This window comes from Pinus tabuliformis, chromosome 1_1 (assembly GCF_031772625.1).
Source record: "Pinus tabuliformis cultivar Carrire ecotype Pingquan chromosome 1_1, CPIR1, whole genome shotgun sequence".
NCBI classification, from domain to species: domain Eukaryota; kingdom Viridiplantae; phylum Streptophyta; class Pinopsida; order Pinales; family Pinaceae; genus Pinus; species Pinus tabuliformis.
The window spans coordinates 550,600,795-550,619,368 of record NC_142297.1 but is presented as its reverse complement, the minus strand read 5'-3'; positions in this window follow the sequence as shown (position 1 = coordinate 550,619,368).

Below are 18,574 nucleotides of genomic sequence, written 5' to 3'. Positions count from 1 at the left end.
ACCTGCATCGACTTTAAATTACAGTCAACCGAGATCTATATGTTAGTGGGGTTCGGTCTTCATATGCCTGTTATAACTGCCGAGGAAGCTATATTCGGTTGAGTGTATTCTCCATCCATAAACCATAAGTGTTATATTTATGTATAGCCTCCGTTGCAGTGCGATATGAATTGGATATAATTCATCTGAATTGGATTTAATATGCACATATGTGCATGCCTGCGGCCAGGGTAAGACTCCATTTATAATATTGTGTTAATTAAACTCTGAGGTAAAGCGCACCCTTTTAAATTGTGCTCAGCCAATATATTTTGAGATTGATTATGGAATATATGCTGCGGTGGGTGTGGAAATTGTTTGTGGAAATTGAGTGCGTGAATTGGATTTGATTCTGAAAGCTTGGTTTTGTAATTCATGAAGATTACCATATTATGAATTAAGTTTCCAGAATTTAAGTATACACTCTGGTGGGTATTAAGGTAAAGGTTTTATATGCATGGGTGGAGAAAGATCCTGGTAGAAGTGGCCTGGGAGTGGCTTGGGCTGCATCAATAGAGAAGGAGACAAACTTGGAGTTATCCTTGGAGACGATGCCACCTATCCAGTGAAGGGAGTAGGGAATGTTACGCTTCAATTGAATCAAGGTAACACTATTCATTTACAAGAAGTACTATATGTACCTGATCCCAAGAAGAACCTGGTGTCCATTTCAGCAATGGAAGACAAAGGATTCAAGGTGGCATTCATCGATGGAAAAGTATGTGTTTGGAAAAGAAACTTTAAAGATGCTTTTACTCTTGGGTTTAGGGTTGACACTTTGTATCAAGTTGGAGGAATACCATTAGGAGCCATGTCATGCGACACATCTCTACAATCTGAACTATGGCACCGGGGGTTTTCCCATCTTCATTATAAGGCCCTACCCGATGTGAGAGAGATGGTGATAGGTATGCCTGCGTTCAAAGTAGAGCATGAAAGTGTATTTTTGGGGTATGCCAAAGGAAAGCTTACAAGGGGATCATTTCCCTCAAGTAATAGCAAGACCACGGATATATTACAATTGATCCACTCTGACATATCTGGTATGATGCCTGTAAACTCTTTACGTGGATACTTATATTATCTCACCTTTATGGATGATTATTCTTGCAAGAGCTGGATCTAATTCTTAAAAACAAAGGATGAAGTGTTCACCTAGTTCCGTCAATTCAAACCCTTGATCGAAAACCAATCCGAGAAGAAAATCAAGATATTAAGGATTAATAATGGGACTGAGTACAAATCAAATGAATTCCATGATTATTGCAAAGAAGTTGGCATTAAGAAGGAGACTACAACGCCATACACCCCCGAGAAAAATGGTGTGGCTGAAAGGAAGAATCACACTATTGTAGAATTTGTTTGTGCCATGCTTCATGATCAAGGGCTTCCGAAGTTCCTATTGGTTGAAGCTGCAAATACCGATGTGTATGTTCAAAACTGATGCCCTCATTAAGCATTGGACTCCAAGGCTCCCGAAGAAATGTTCATTGGCAAGAAACCTGATGTCTCTCATTTTAGAATTTTTGGAAGTCCTGTATATTTTCATGCGTCGAAAGAGAAAAGAAGCAAATTGGGTGCATTTGGGAAGCAAGGAATCTTTGTGGTCTATAGTGAAAATTCTAATGGTTATAGAATTTATGTGGCTGGTCAAAGAAAAGTTGAGATAAGTCATGATGTCACCTTCGACGAAGATATAGCCCTCAGCAAGATCAAAAACCTTCATATCCCAAGGAAGGACAAAGAAGCTGACATCGGAAAACAGGGTGCAAAAGAAGATGAAACAATGTCGGATATTGATGAACCTATAATTCCTATTGATCCTCCTCCTTAAGAGCCCTCCTCCTCCAAGAGGAGACCCTCATGGCTTAGGGAGACTCTCGAAGATTCCGAGAGACATATTGCACCAATAGGGACTTTCCGTGAAAGCAAGAAGCTGAACAGGTATCAAGGATACTTGATCGTCATGAGCACTATCATTCAAAATGAGCCTTCATCATTTGAAGAAGTCGTGAAGCAACAAGTATGGAAGGATGCTATGAATGAAGAATACGATTCAATTATGAAGAATGATGTCTGGGATGTGGTCCCTAGACCCTAGGAAAAATTGGTTGTTACCTTTAAGTGGATCTACAAAATCAAGCATGGAGCTGATGGAAGTGCAGAAAGTTCAAGGCTCGCTTTGTTGCTTGAGGTTTATCTCAAAAGGAAGGAGTAGATTATGATGAGATATTTGCACCTGTTGCCTGATACACCACCATCTTCTCGATCATAGCCCTTTTTGCCTCGCAAGGATGGAAACTACATCAGATGGATGTCAATACCGCTTTCTTGCATGGTTCGATCAAAGAGGAATTCTATGTGGAACAAACCGAGGGGTTTGAGGTTCATGACCGGGAATCTCATGTATGCAGGTTGAAGAAAGCTCTCTATGGTTTGAAGCAAGCACCCCGGGCTTGGTATGAGAGGATTGATAGTTATCTGATGAAGCTAAGATTCACTAGAAGTGAAGCCGATCGAAACCTTTACTTTAAGGTTGAAAATGATAAACCTCTCATACTGGTACTTTATGTGGACGACCTCTTTCTGACATGTGCATACCCTCTCATTCACAAATGTGAGAGGGAGTTGGCTTCTGAATTTGAGATGAAGGACCTAGGACTGATGCACTACTTCCTAGGGTTGTAGGCCTGGAAAAAGCCAGGAGAAATTTTCCCTTCTCAAGGAAAATATGTTGTGAAGATATTGGAAAGATTTGGGATGGTGGACTGCAAGCCTATGACTACCCCGATGGAACTTAACTTTAATAAGTTATGTGGTAGTGTTTCCGAACCTGAATTGGGAACTGCCTTTGAGTATTATCAACTCATAGGAGCATTGATGTTCTTGGTGAACTTCTGTTTGGACATATGTTTTGTAGTTAACAAGTTGAGCCAATATATGGTTGAGCTTCATCATATACATTGGATTGGTGCCAAGAATCTTCTGAGATATCTTTGAGGCACAATCACTCATGGACTGAGATACACTGCCAGAGATGTGAGGCTGCATGGTTATTTTGATGCTGATTGGGCTAGCAGTGTGGTGGATCACAAGAGCACTTCTGGATGTTATTTTTCTTTGGGTTCTACTTTGATATCCTAGATGAGCAGGAAGCATAAATCAATTGCCTTGAGCACCTCTAAGGCTGAATACGTAGTTGCTAGTATGGCCTCCTGTGAAGCTATCTGGTTGAGGAAGCTCTTTAGTGAGTTATTTGGACATGTGCTAGATACCACCGTGATCCTCTGTGACAAACGGAGTGGGATCTGATTATCAGAGAATATGTATTTCATGATCGCTCCAAGCATATAGATATCATGTACCACTTTATCCAGGATATGGTACAATGAGGAGCAATAAGGCTCCATCACATTGGGACTGATGAGCAAGTCGTCGATATTATAACAAAGCCCTTGGGGAAGGTCAAGTTCCTGGCTTTCCGAGAACGACTTGGAGTCGTGGAGAGACCCTATTATGAGGGTCCTGTATGATATGGACATTGAGCTCTGAGAGCTCCAGGGGGCTTTTTGCTGCTTTCATATTCCTATGGTGTCTTGGAGCGATGAGTAACCATAGGGTGAGTGGTTCAGCCTTCCCCTAGTGGTTTGTTGTGTTACGTGTACAAAGTGAGTGGTTTAGCCATCCCCTGTGATACCTCATGGCAACATGAAGGCAGGATGTGTGGTTCATCCTTCTCCTGCTGAGACATCCTACCCATGCAATCTGGGACTCATGGAAAGTACCTCTCATCTGGCCAATGAGTGGGGAAATGAGGATAGGGAACACAGTACTATTGATGGACGCATCGTGTACTACCATAATCCCTATGCTAGGATGACCGATATTGATCTAGGATCAATTGGAACTGACTTCGGGTCAGTAAGAGTGTTGTGAAACGCTCTATTTTGATTGGAACTGACTTCGGGTTAGTAAGAGTGGTATGAGACACTCTTTTGTCTAGGATTGACTTTGGGTCAGTAGAGAATGGTATGATACATTCTCGACCAGTTCTTCTTCTTCATATTTTAATAGAGCGGAGCGGAGTAGTGTAGAGTAGTGCATTCATGGCAAAGATAGTACAGATTGGCAAGATGGATTAGCAGATGAAGTTCTCTCTAGTTGAGAGGGAGTGTTAAAATTGGCAACTAGGGCCAAACTCCATATGGGTCATCTTATTTATGACCGCTGATATTTTTCTTGGATTCCTCTCTCCAAGGTGTAGGATTGATCTAAAGATCATCCGATTCCAACATGTACAAATGAAGATATGAATTTATTTATATTATGGACAAATTGTCAAGGTTGACCAGCAAGCAAAACAGGCATTCAAACCCCAAACTCATCCTCAACATTGCATATAAAAAAAGGAGACCTCAAGTCATTTTTACCATCATCTCATCTCACATCTCTCTCTCTCCTCTTGTGATTGGGTATGGATTTCTGGGCATTCTTCTCTCTCACACGTGCGAAGGAAAGGAGGACAGATTTTTGTTGACTGCATTGACTAGTGTTGACTGAGTTGCAGGGACGTTGTTTGACTGTGTTGACTTGAAGCATTGACCTGTTTTGACTTCAATTTGAGTGAAGTCTATTTTTCCTTGTAGGATGCAGATCTAGGCACTAAAATTGAGGTAATTTGACCTCTCCTTTGACCAACGTTGACTATCCAAGCACTGATCGCAGAGTTGACTTTCGTTGACCAGTTTCGACTGAACTTTTTTCAGACTATTTTGAGTTGATTAGACTTGTTGTTGGAGGTCAAAGTTGACTGGGTTTGACTGAGCTGAATTGAGGAAGGAATCTTCCCTGTTGACCAGCATTGACTTTTTTGGTTAGGGATTTTTGTTGTTGTCATAAATTATCAGATTTGTAAATTGTACTCTCTCTCTCTCTACTGAACTATTGAAGAATATAAGAATTGATCAAGGGTTTCCCCACATTGGGGTTTGTCCCTAGCTAGTGCCACATCTTGTGTCCTCTTGTCTTAGTTTGTCTTCTATTGTTTATGTTTATGTTCTATCTGCATTTTGCTATCATGCTGATGTGATTGCTAAACTGGATATTGATATTGTGCTAATAAAGAAATTGAAGTAAAATTGCTCTAAAGCATAGAACATACCATTGTTACCTAAAATTTAACAAAATCAGTATTTCTCATTTGCTGAGTAGCTGAGGAGTAGCAGACTTACTAGCTCCATCAGGGAGTGCGTAAGCCAGTCTAGAAGCTATGCAATAGGGAGAAAGAGGGAATTTTTCGACAGCTTTTCAGAGGATATGGAAACCAGTGGCTTGAGGATCAAGACAGGTTAGACAAAGCTTCCAACTACATCATCTGGAAGGCTAGAATGTCTTTCCTTCTAGATGAGCATGCCCTCAAGACGTATGTTGATAGTGTGGTAGTTGTCCCTGCGGATGCAAATCCGCTAAAGAAGTAAAGTGTTGAGATGACGAAGGCGAAGAGGATGATCCTGGATGGAGTCAAGGATTATGTGGTATGTCACGTTGCTAGCAGAGGAACTTCTAAGTAGATGTAGGATGCCTTGGCCACATTGTATTAGGGATCTTCCAAGCAATGGAAGATGTACTTAGAACATAAGTTGAGATATGTGCAGATGCAGAAGGGAGAACGTTCGTCATGAAGCTAAAGGAGGCCCATGATGAGTTGTCGGTTGCGGGGCACGCACCTCAGGATTCGAAGTTAGTGAGACTGGCTCTAAATTTTGTCTCAGATGAATGGCAAGTCTTTGTCTAGAGTATCCAGGGTAGAGCAACATTGCCAAATTGGGACGAGATGTGGGAAACTATGAAACAAGAAGAGCTTAGGAGAGACCTGGTCAAGGTCAAACTTGACAAAAGCAGCAGCAGCAGTGGGTCGAAGCCCAAAGTAAAGGAGGAGGATAACACAGCCCTTACATCAAAGGGACAGCAAGGGAAACAGAGATGAAAGAAGGATGTCTCCAAGGTGAAATGTTTCAAATGTGGCGAGATGGGCCACTATGCATCCCAGTGTCCTTTGAAGAAAAAGGACAAGTATGAGAAGCATGATCCTAAGGTTAAAGCCGCAAAGATTGAACAACAAGAGGAGTTTTCCATGACAGCCAAGATGCCTCCAGGAGGGAGGTGCGTTGATATGGAACTGTAATTTTATAGAGCTATAGATGGGCAGGATCCTTGAGGAGCCCACCTCTTGGATCATCACCTTGCTACAAAAGCACATGATTAATAGTAGTGGGATGGAGGAGTTTTCAGTTGGTACCATGATGTGGTGGAGTGACAGATGCAGTAGTTAGTAATGCCAGAACTTGAGCAGCGCAGAGCAGAGAGACAACAGTGCATGGAGGCACAGTATAGAGCTTCAACAGCGCAGTGACTTCAGAAGACAACGTGGACTGGCAGCAGTCAGAGTTTCAGCACCGAGGTGTATGCCTGTGATATTTATCTAGTCTTGGGTGTTTTCAGTTGCTTCTCTCAACAATTGAGTTGCAATACGGATGCAATGTTAGCAGTGGCAGTGCTAGCAGCATAGAAGATGCAACATTTGAGAGGGAGTTGTAGTATAGATGTAGCATTGGCAGTGGCAGTGTCAAAGGTAGCAGTATAGTAGCAGCAACAACGCAGTAGTTGATGAAAATCTTGTCAGGCATCAACAGCACAGAGGACGATGCTTCAGAGTCAGAGTAGTATGCAGTAGCATTGTATTACTAGAGCACATTCCTCGCTAAGAGGGAGTGTTGATTTGGGGTAGCATCGAATGTGCTCTAAGCCTCAAATTTTGCAGGGAGGCTTGAGCACATGTATTCCAAAGAATCTAGAAAACATTTAGGGAAATTCAACCAATAAGTGATTTTATTAGAATAATTAATATTTTTAATGGGGTTCCTAAATCTAAACTTTGGAAAAATAAAATATTAATGGGTATTAATCTAATCATGGGTGAAACTTCTAGAAAAAAGATACAAATCAAGCCAAAACAATCTGAGCCTTTGATTAAGATTTAATCTAGGTTGTTGGTTGTCCAACAGGAAGATATAAGAAGGGGCTTGAGGGTCATTTGGAAAATACACCAAGAGAGATCAAGAAATCGATTTTCTGAAGTGAGAAGTTCTCAGGAGGAAAATTCAATTGAGGAGATTTCTTGCGGCACAAGGGCAGGGATAACTTCTAGAGCTAGAGAATCATCACCTGAAGAATCATCAACAGAGAGAGGCAGCGAGTAATCTAGCAGTGGCAGTGCTGAGCCAGAGGGGCTGATGTAGAGCCATGCAGAGGTAGCGCAGAAGCCAGTGAGGAGTCTGAAATTTGCTAAGGGAATTCGAGTTTAAGAAGCAGGGAGTCGAGGTGTGAGACCAGGAGGCAGAAATCAAATCTCTTGGGCAGAAAATCGACCAGCTAGAGGAGTGACACAGTCCCCAGAGAGCTTGACGTTGGCCCGACGCAGACACTGTGTAGAGGCAGCCAAAAAAGACGGGGAGGCAATCAGTCTAGGGCTGAATCAGCCAGGATTTCCAATGATAGTGTGAGGTAACCTCACAATTCTTTCTGCCGGTATTTCTCTCTGTGACTGAATAACCCTGTGAGTTATTCAGAGATGTATTCAAAATTTTCTACTGTTTAATAACAATAAGCCCTCAGAGCTGCTACACCGGTTTTCCCGCATTGGGTTTTTTCAAGGACATTTGTCCAAAAATAACGGTGTCCTATTTGTTTGTATTTCCTTGCTCAGTTTCTATGTTTCAAAATCATATTTAATTTGGTGTAGGTTGCTTCAATAATTTACTTCAATGTTTCAAGAAGAAATCGAAATAAGTTTTTAATGTAATATACAATCTAGGTGAAGTAGACTCAGCTGGTTGCAGTAGGATTCTTGAGATTGTTAAATCTAGGAATTTTCACAAGCAAGGGTCCAAATTCATTTGTTCCAAGGGTGTTGAAGTTCTTACATTCTTAAGTAGAACTCCATTGCTAGTCAGCTAAAATGCATTACTCTATTCAAGATCGGTTTTGTTCCTATTGAGGCCAATCTACTCAAACAGAAGGATCAAGTTTTGTACTAGATCGAATTGTTGTCAGTAATCCTGAGAAGTCAAACTCTCTATTAATATGTCATTTTAATTTTGAATTGTTGAGAAAACAAGATTCGATGTCATGCTAATAAAGCATCATCTCTAGAAGGACAACTTTTTTGTAGAAGAATTATTGAAGTATTAAGATTTATATGTTGAAGAAGACTCGAGGTTTAGCTCAAATCTAGGCTTGCAAATTATAGTATAAAGATAATTAATTACTTCTCGCAGTGGGGACTCTCTCCTATATATATAAAGGGAATATTTCAGTCCATAAAAATGTCTTATTCCATAACAAAGATTCAGTTAAAAGTCATATTGGCAAGCAATCTTGGCAAAGATCTTAGATCACTTAAGAAGGAACGATCTCCCTAGAAGCTTGTAGACTTGAAGATATCATTGAATTCAATGATAGCATCACTTTTGAAGGAACAATCTAAAGCAAGAGGACCATATTAAGAAAAGCATAATTGTCTTCTTTCGAAAATTTATCCACTATAAAGAAGCTATGGGTATCTACTGCAGCACCTTTGTCTTTAGCACCTTGGATAAGGGGTGAAGTACCTTTGAAGTCTTCAAGATCAGTTATAAGAACCTAGCATCCCATTTCTTGCCTTTGATCATGAAGTACAAAAGTAGTTGTGGTGGCAAAGACACTTGGAGAGGATTTCTAGACACAGATTTGGATGTGCATCTTGATCGCATGACCCAATCTATGAGAGCGAGGAGGAACGTTATCTAGAGAGTTAAAACACTATCCAAATTCAAAGTCAATTGGATAAATAATAAAGGAATTATTTTTCTACTGCCATTGTGGCTTCAACAGCTTCTAATCTTTCTGATCTGGGCTATCCGATCTATCTCCATTATTTATCTCCATGACAATAGATAAGCATGAATGAACAGGTTAGCAAAGGTTTTGGCAAATTGTTCGACTCAACAGATGATTTGGCCCTGGATTTCCCTGATTCCTCATGCGGTAGGTGATGACACTTCCTCTGACCTTTCTGACCAAATCATCGAAATCTCTTACAAAGGATTCGAAGGAGGTTGAGGTAATTCAGAAGGAAGAGAAAAGCTATTATCAGCTCTTCATAAGGACATAGATACCTGGATGAGAAGAACATCCTTATAATGAATTGGGTAATTTAATGCAATTATCTAGCAAGCACATTGTTGAAAGCTAGATGACCAACTAAAGTAAGACTTCAATGGGAGCTATAGAATCCCTGGAGAATGGCTCAATGACTCTTGCCTAATGATTATTTCAAGAAGGATAATCATGTCAAAAGACATTGATGAAGGCAATACATGACAGTTGATTAATAACTGATAATATTTGTTACCTGAGAAGAAGCATGACTATAATGGGCTGACTTTGGCACATGGACCAAAGGATTAATAGCAGGGTGTAGATGGCTCGATGGTTATGATTTGGGCAAGGTTACTTTCCTGATATTTAGAGGGAGTTATGGTCAAGCTATGATGCTTGAATCCAACTATTGATGATGTTTGTCTAACAAATGATGATCCTCTCATTTATCAATGTCACAGGGAGTTGACTTTTAGAAGTCAAGATGAAGGACCAAACTCTTTTCCTGAACTTAAAGATCTGACAAGAGGGAGAAGTTACTAATTCAGATATAGACAACTTGTGGACCCTGGTGTTCCTGATAAACACCTGATCAACCATATGCCATACTACGAAGATTTTGAGACAACTTATGGTTAAGCCTCATATATTGGATAGTTTCTCATTAAGATTTACACTGCTAAGGATTGTTGGATTGGTAGTATGGTGAATGGAAAGAGCACATTTAGGTGTTGGATCTCTTAGGACCACCCCTTTACTTCGTAAATGAATCAAATACTGAAGTTTGTTGCTCTAGGAGCACCATTGAGGCTGAATGAATAAAGCAGCAAGCATGGCTTATTATGAAGACATTTGAGAAAGCTCTTCAGTAAGTCATTTGAGCACATGTTGGAAACCACCGCTTGGCATCAGGTACCACTTTATTTGGGATATGGCTCAATGGGGAGCAATCTAGCTCCATCATTGCAGGATGGATGTGCAGGTTATCAACATCCTCTCAAAACCCCTTGGTAAGGACAGGTTTAACTTCCTTCAGAGAGAGGTTGGGAGTCCTGGAAAGACCCTACTATGAGGGTCTCGGTTGAACATTGAGCTTTGGGAGCTCCTGGGGGCCTGGGGTACTTCTTTGAGCTATGAGCGACCATAGGGTGAGTGGTTCACCTTCCCCTATAGGTGTGCGGTGTACAAGGTGAGTGGTTCACCTTCCCCTGTGACAGATGACATGTGTGTAGGGTGAGTGGTTCACCTTCCCCTACAATTGATGACACTTGTGTGTAGTGTGAGTGGTTCACCTTCCCCTACTGTTGATAAAATATGCATAGGATGAGTGGTTCACCTTCGCCTATGGCATATGAGCAGGATGAGTGGTTCACCTTCTCCTGCGAATACCACAGTGAGTGATGCATTTAGGCATCTACTTGTGGACATGTCAGTGGGACGTGGTTCATCCTTTCCCCACGCGTAGGATCCTACCTACGATTGATTGGTTGGCATGCATGTAGGATGTGGTTCATCCTTTCCCTACTCTCATTGATTTGCATATGCGTAGGATGTGGTTCATCCTCTCCCTACGTATGGTTATGACATGTGTTTGTAGGATTTGGTTCATCCTTTCCCTATGTATGGTTATGACATGTGTTTGTAGGATGTGGTTTCTCCTTTCCCTACGTGTGGTTGTGAGCAGGATGTGATATATTCTTTCCCTGCTGATGTTCTTGGATCATCCTACCCATGTAGTCTAGGACACATGGGAAGTACCTCTCATCTGACCAATGAGTTGGGAAAAGTGGTTTGGGACCATAGCACTACCGATGGATGCATTGTGTACTGTCGTACTCCCTATGTCTAGGATAAATGGTGTTCAACAAACTTGATCACTTGGGATCAAGTCTAATTGCGGTTTTACATCTGGTTATGTGGACTGACTTTAGTCAATGGAGAGTGGCAAGGTCTTGTGACTCACTCTCGATCAATTCTTCTTCATTATCTATATCAGTGTTCAACAGAGTTGAGACGAGATGCAGAGATGGTGCATAATGACAGGATGGCATGATAATAAATGGATTGGCAGGTGGAATTCTCCCTAGTTGAGAGGGAGTGTTAAAATTGGCAACTAGGGCCAAATTCCACTGTGGACAGGTCTTTTGAAGAAGATAATTATGGCATTGAATTCCTCTTTTCGAGAGGACCAAAATCGACCTAAAGATCATCAAATTTGGATAAGGAGAAATGGGTTTTTGAATTTATGTTCTCTCACATGTAAATTATCAAGGTCAACCTCACCTCTATGTCGGCTCATCAAGCCCAATGGTCATGTATCTTGACCCCCATCGAATTGTATATATAGAGGTGCCTTCTCCCTCATTTTACACATATACATATCTCATTTTTCTCTTTGAAATAACCACGGAAGAAGAAGATCTCCAGCGAAGGTATTTAGGGCAAGGATGGGATTTGTTTTGGGCCGAATTTCTCAGGCATGAGGTTGAGGTTTGTATGGAGAAAGTTTGGGCTTATCTGTGGCTCATTTATCATCAACTTCAAGATTGAGTTAGAGGCAGCTTGAGGCAAGGAGGTCGAGCATCCTATTGGGTGCATATTTGTTATAAAAGGGAGTCGTAGACCTAGGGTAGTTTGAACAAAGGATTGAAGGATTATTTGGGGCAGTTTCTTTTATGATTAAGTGTAGTTTCCTTATTAGAATGGGCCACTAGACTGAAGGTGAGTTTGGGGTCTATATTTATGTGTTTTTATACTCTGAGTTGGGCTGTAGGAAATGCTACTACAACAACTAGTTGGAAGCACTTGTGGAGAAACCGAATGGCCTAATTTTAGTCTTCTTCCTCAGCTACAGTCAAGAAGAGAAGGTCGCAATATAAGCAGAGGTTGTTACTCTTCTTTGTAGGTAGATGCATGATATTGTTGGGTCAGAGCTACTGTAGTGTTCCTTGACAAGGATCATCAAGTCCTTGTTCATTGTTCAATACCTGGAAGAGGTCATCTATAGGAATAGCTCATTGGGAAGGATGATCAGTGACTTCTCAGAACCATAACCAGGTTGTAAGCTATGTCGACCTTACAAAACAGTGTTTTGACAAGGGTATTTTGATTCATATAATTGTACTCTCTCTCTGTTGAACATTTGATAATAATAATAAGAAGAATTGATCAAGGGTTTTCCCCATCTTGGGGTGATCCCTGGCTTGAGCCATATCATTGTGTTCTCTCGTCTTGGCTTGTCTTCTGCATATTTTGTTTATGTTCTTTCTTTAGATACTGTCAATTCGATAATGATTCATGTGATTGCCAATGGAAATGAAATAGATTGATAAATGAGCTCATATGGAAGATTGAAGAAATTGTCCTTGGCAAAAGAACATGTTATCTAAAATTAATAGGGTGAGAAGTATTCTTCATCACTGCGAGACTGGTCAACATTCTCGAACATATCCCAAGGTATGACCTATAAATCTTCTTGTGTGTTTTCGACCAATCTCAAGAAGCAATCCATCCGAAATTTAGTTTCTTTCTTGTAGTAGTCTTATTTTTGGAACATATTTTTGCATAGTGATTGTGCTTTCCACAATGCTCACACAGGCGAAGATCAAAACACTGATCTTTCACATGTCCAACTTTGCTACAATGTTAGCACCGATCAATTTGTATTGGAACAACACCATCCAAAAATCCAACACTTTGAAATTGTATAGGTTTAACAAAATTAGGAATATGAAAAGATACAACCAAGACATCTTTGTTATATCCCAAACCAATTCTGTGTTTGTTATGTGTAATCTCTTCCCACGATCTTATAAAAGTTTTGGGAATTGTAGGTTTCACAATTGTATGCAAATGACTCTCGCATACACTTGCCTGAACATGACTTTCCACTGCACCCAAATTTTCTTCTGACGTGGCTTCATTACTCTTCGACTGTTGTTTGGAATTAGGATCGTCTCGTTGTACTTGAGACTCAATTTGGAGAAATTCAACTGTCTCCAATGCATCATGTAAACGAACTCTAATATTAACAAGACTTACTTTATTGATGTTTACAGTTTCGTCTGCAATATAGTTAATGAGCTTGTTTAAGAATTCCAATACATTTTTAATTTTAGCCATTTTACTTGATCTCAAGTGTCGGGTTCAACCAAAAATGCACCCATTTTTAAAACCTCCTTTTAATTTTCATCAACCCTTTGACCCATTTGAAGCATTTTCTCCTCACATCATAGCTTTAACTTTGACCCCTTTTAACTTTACTGAATTGCAAAACTCTACAAAAGGTGCCCAAAATGCAAACAACGCACAATCTTAATGCGTACGAGAAATTGTCAAAATCTATCCCAATCAATCTTCAATCACAAGTTGTTCAAACAATGAATTAGATCATTCCTTAGGTACTGGGAAAAAATATTCCTATAAGAACTCATACGGAGTTGCAGGTCAGATTTTTTATATTCAACAACCAGATGGTCATGGGGTCTAGCACAGAACTGTTATCCAAATAGATAAGGGCAGAGTGTTATCAACAAAAAGAAAACGACATAGGTTCCAGCACGCCTGACTCTGGCAACACCAACTTCCTTAATCGTTTTACTGTCCTCATAACTCAATTTCGTCCCACGGATAGCAAAACCTAGTATAAATATTGTTTGTTTCTACTTAAAAAAACTCACAACCCCTTGATAATATATGACAGTACAAACTAGTACAAGAGAATTCACTTGTCTTGCTCGAAAGTCGAGGCAGACATGGAATACCTTCAACGAAATTGTTTCGTGTTAGGGCCTGAGGCAAGTCAAAATCGATCCACACGTAATTATACTTCCAGGATTAACGGTGCTCACCGCAGTTTAACTAGGGAGGATCCAAAATCGTTGTCTTCAACTTTGCAATCGTCGGCTCTTTAGTTTCTTCGTTGGTGGCGGAGTCCTGCTGGCCACAACTTTGATATGCGCTCTTTCAACCCAATATTATTTTGCTATCTTTGTCTGTACGAAGACGCACACACAACTTTGAAACTCCTCCTTCAACAATGTAGATTATCGAGGAGTTTAACAACCAAAACAATTATTTTCCTAACAATAAGCGAATATGTGCAGCTTCATAAAGTTGTCCCTGTCATGAAAATCGAACCCTAGAGGTGGGGTTCGTTTACTCTGTCAGATTCAACTCATCCAGGGTGCAAAAGCCGACACATACAACTTAGCGTAAATAACAAACAGACAATGAAAGGATGTTGCTGATACGGTCAAATTGTGATTCAACAACTAGCCTAGGGTTTAACCACTTTCAGAAATGGTAAACCCATTCATTAACTGACTCGTTCTCTTCAGCGTCGGACTATAAGCGATAAAGGAATCTCACGATGGGACCACGTTTGCAGCGTCACTCTTCTGCTCCAACTTGCTTTAAGTAGCACCGTTATCAGAAACTGAAATTTGGCCACAGTCATCTATTCTCTTTTATGTGTTTGATCAGGCATTCTGAGTTTATTATTGAAAGGAAATAACTTGTCCAAGTCGACAATCTGTAACGCATTTGGATTAGATTTAGCAAAGGTATATACGGTGGGCATATGGTGAGTCTTTGCTCCATAACTGTGTACTTCTTTGCTCTGACTGGAAGTGCTTTTCGCAACAATAACAAACATAGACAATTGAAGATAACAAAACGCGTAGAACATTTATCCAGTTTCTAGCAACAATTCCATTTCGAAGTTTCATATGGCGATTTTCATTCAAGAAATTCCAGTGTTGAAACTATTTCACACGCCAACACACTACTACTCCTTTAATGCATATCGACTTTCCTTAGACAATTTGTTCTGCACAGTTCAGAGATACGGCTATCACCAACTAACTTCCGTTCTCAGAGAATTTTGTTCACCAGAGTCTCGGTTTTCGCTATTGGGTTATTTATACAGAGCCTCATCACCGGCAACCTCTCCAGTTGAATGATTATAACCGCCATAACCACTTCTTAGTTCTCTTTAAACATAATTTGTAAGAACTAAATAATAGTAGTGTAAAAATGTATTTAGATACATTTCTTTATTGTTCATTGTTAGCGTACTGGGTGGCCAAAACAAAGAAACGGAGAATGTGATGTGATACGATGTTGCAAAATATTAAATCCAATTCGTCCTACCAGAGCTTTGTTTCCATTACCAGAACTTCACCGAATAGCAAACCTCTCTGCGTTGGGCAATCCACACGTCGTTTGATAGCAGGACTTGGGTTTGCGTCTTCCACACAGTCAATCTCTTCGCTCTCTGGCTTGTGTAAGTATGTCTACTCTCATTGCCGCAGCGGTCTAAACCAAGAGATCTCTTACAAAGATCATACTCACGACCTCAAGCCACAAAAACTAGTGGCACATTTTATTTGACAAAGCAAATTAACCGTGTTCTGATACCACCGTTACACACACACTAAAACTAAATACAATTGTATATTAATTGATTTTAATAAATGATGTACAAAATCTACATATAAATACATATAGTTTATATATATAGAAACTATTGATTCAGTTTCCAGGTCTTAGTGGACTCTAATAACCAATCACCCTAACACAAACCTAATCCAGAGGATTAGTTGTCTAACACTTTGTCCATGTATTCTCCTACGAAGAATCAAGCAATATCTAAGAATATATCTTCGTCCTCTTCATCAAGATTGTTGTAGCTAACTTTAAGACTTGTTTGTGCATTGGTGGGAACTATGTTGGACAATTTGCACAATTGGTCTTGCCAATACTCTATCTTAGGGTTTTCCAAGTAAAGTAATGTCCCTTTCACTTTGAGAGACAACGACAATCATTGGCACACCTCCAAAAATTTCTAAGTACTTGTTCAAATCCCAAAACAGGGCAAGGTTTGTGGAAGGCATGCAAGCAAAACACTCTTGAGAATGTTCTACAGGGCAAGGTTTGTGGAAGGCATGCAAGCAAAACACTCTTGAGAATGTTCTTTATCGATGTCGGTTAGCTTGTAAATGGATGGCTTTCTCATTCCATACCTCATAAAGATACCCTTATCGCAGGATGTAATTAAAATCAAGCTACCTGAACAAAGTACGTCCTTCATAGGTGAACATAACACACACAAATGTTCAACAAAATCCACATCATCTAAAATTATGAATGCTCGACAACGTAAGACACGATGTGTGAACATCCCTATGCCTTCATCAATGATATCAATTGTCTGTCCAGTCAAGTCCTTATAAAGTTTACTCTGAAACGATGTTAAAGACTTCTAGCTGCAACTTCTCTTACATCAAACAAAAAGCAGGATTGATCCTAATCTGATCTCCTACGGTTGAAAAATTCTTTCGCTAGAGTAGTCTTTCCAACACCACCAAGGTCCATTATACCACAACCTGGGTTTCCCCGCTGTCATGTTGCAATAACATGTCCCTTTCAAAATCAAGTAAATTTTCATCCAAACTAGTTGGATATGTGGCCACATTCAATGGTGGTTTTATAGCCTTTTCTGAACTAGATGTACAACCTTATCCACGAGCTCACCCTCGTCCCTAACAGCAAAAGCTAGTAAGAAACATGTCTTAAAAGTACAATCCACCCATATTTTCTATCAAACATAAAGTCATTCACACAATATAAATTTGAGTTCTCACCTATTACACGCCTCCAACTCCAAACCACTAATCTCTGCAACGCAAGATAGAGGACCCCTCCAGTTTTCAATGGTATGGGGTCGCATCTCTGCTTCTTTTTGTGAGTTTGAGGGTCCCAAGCCTTCTTCTTTTCTAGACTATGAAGGGCTTTTGCATACACATTGTCTTTCTCTTTACCCCATGTCCACCTAAGCTGTGAAGGCTTCACACGGTAAAAAACTGAAATAATTGTAGCCTTCGACTTCAACATCAGCTAAAGCTCCTCGAGGCACCAATTTGACTCCACATATCTCATAGAAAAAATCGCTACATGAACAGAGGCTATTGAAATACCTTATTTTATTTGATCCTTTAATTTTTCCCCTTTCTCCAGTTCCTACTGGTCCAAAAATACTCAGAAACCATGGGAAAGAAGGCGCAGGTACAGATGACTGGCAAAGGTTTTCTTAACATCTAGACCGCGATGGTTTATAAAAACATCATACTTGTAATTGGTGTTGGGTGATGAAAAGGTGGAGGAACAGGAAGCAAATGTGTGATTTTGAGCCATTAATAATATTGGATTCACCAATAAGATGAAGAAAGGGCAGATTGAATGAATGAAAGGGCATGTGTATCTATGTAGTGATGAAAACCGTGTAGGATTGCTTACTTCCTTCCTAGCTAAGTCTGCCTCTTCTTCTCAATGATCCATCTCTGAATGAATTTAAGGGCACAGATATCTGTGTAGTGATAACAAATAAGATGAAGGGGTAGATTGAATGACTGAAAGGGCACCAGTATCTATGTAGGGATGAAACACATGTAGCATTGCTTACTCCCTTCTCAGCTAGAATTCTGCCTCATCCTCTGAGTGCTCGGTCTCTTATCTATCATTGGTTACTAAGGCCAATCAAATGAATCAATGTTGTCTAAATAGTGTGAGTTTTGGATTTTTTTAGTCTGAATTGGGTAAAATAATTTTTGGTCAGGTAAGTTTTTTTGTTAAGTAAGGTGAGTCCTGCACACCTACTTGAGTGGTTGGGATTCAGGGGTATCTAAGCCAGCAAAATATCTCTTCAATTGAAAAGAAAAATCTAAGCCATGAAAATTATCCACACCTGGCATTGGACCACACCAACTCTTAGTGTGGCTAGATTTTTACGAGGGAATTTTGAATCAGTGACCTTTTCAATAGGCTTAATAGAGCACCCTGTCACCATCAATTCTACACGGTGGGTTCTTTGATTATATCATGTTGTTTATTTCACATCCACTGTACAGTGTTCACATATCAAGTTATCGGAATGAATATTCAAAGGCCCCATACGCAAATAATTGTTTATGCAGCGATGTATGGAACCTAGGATTCCCTCTGTTTTTGATTACTCATATTTGCAGGTGCCACGTAGTTTTCCTATAACTTACAAATCAATGGCTCCATGTTCTATGAACATAGAAATTTCCGTTCAAATTGCAAAGAAAATGCAATATTTTTAATTCTACACCATGTGGGCTCTTTGATAACATTATGTTGTTTCATTATTTCACATCCATTATACGGTTATCACAGATCAAGTTATCGTAATGAATATTCAAAGGCCCCATGTGGAAATAATTGGTTATATAGCGATGTATGTGAACCAGGATTCCCATTGTTTTCGATTACTTATATGTGCAGGTGCCACGTAGTTTGCTTATAACTTAAAAAT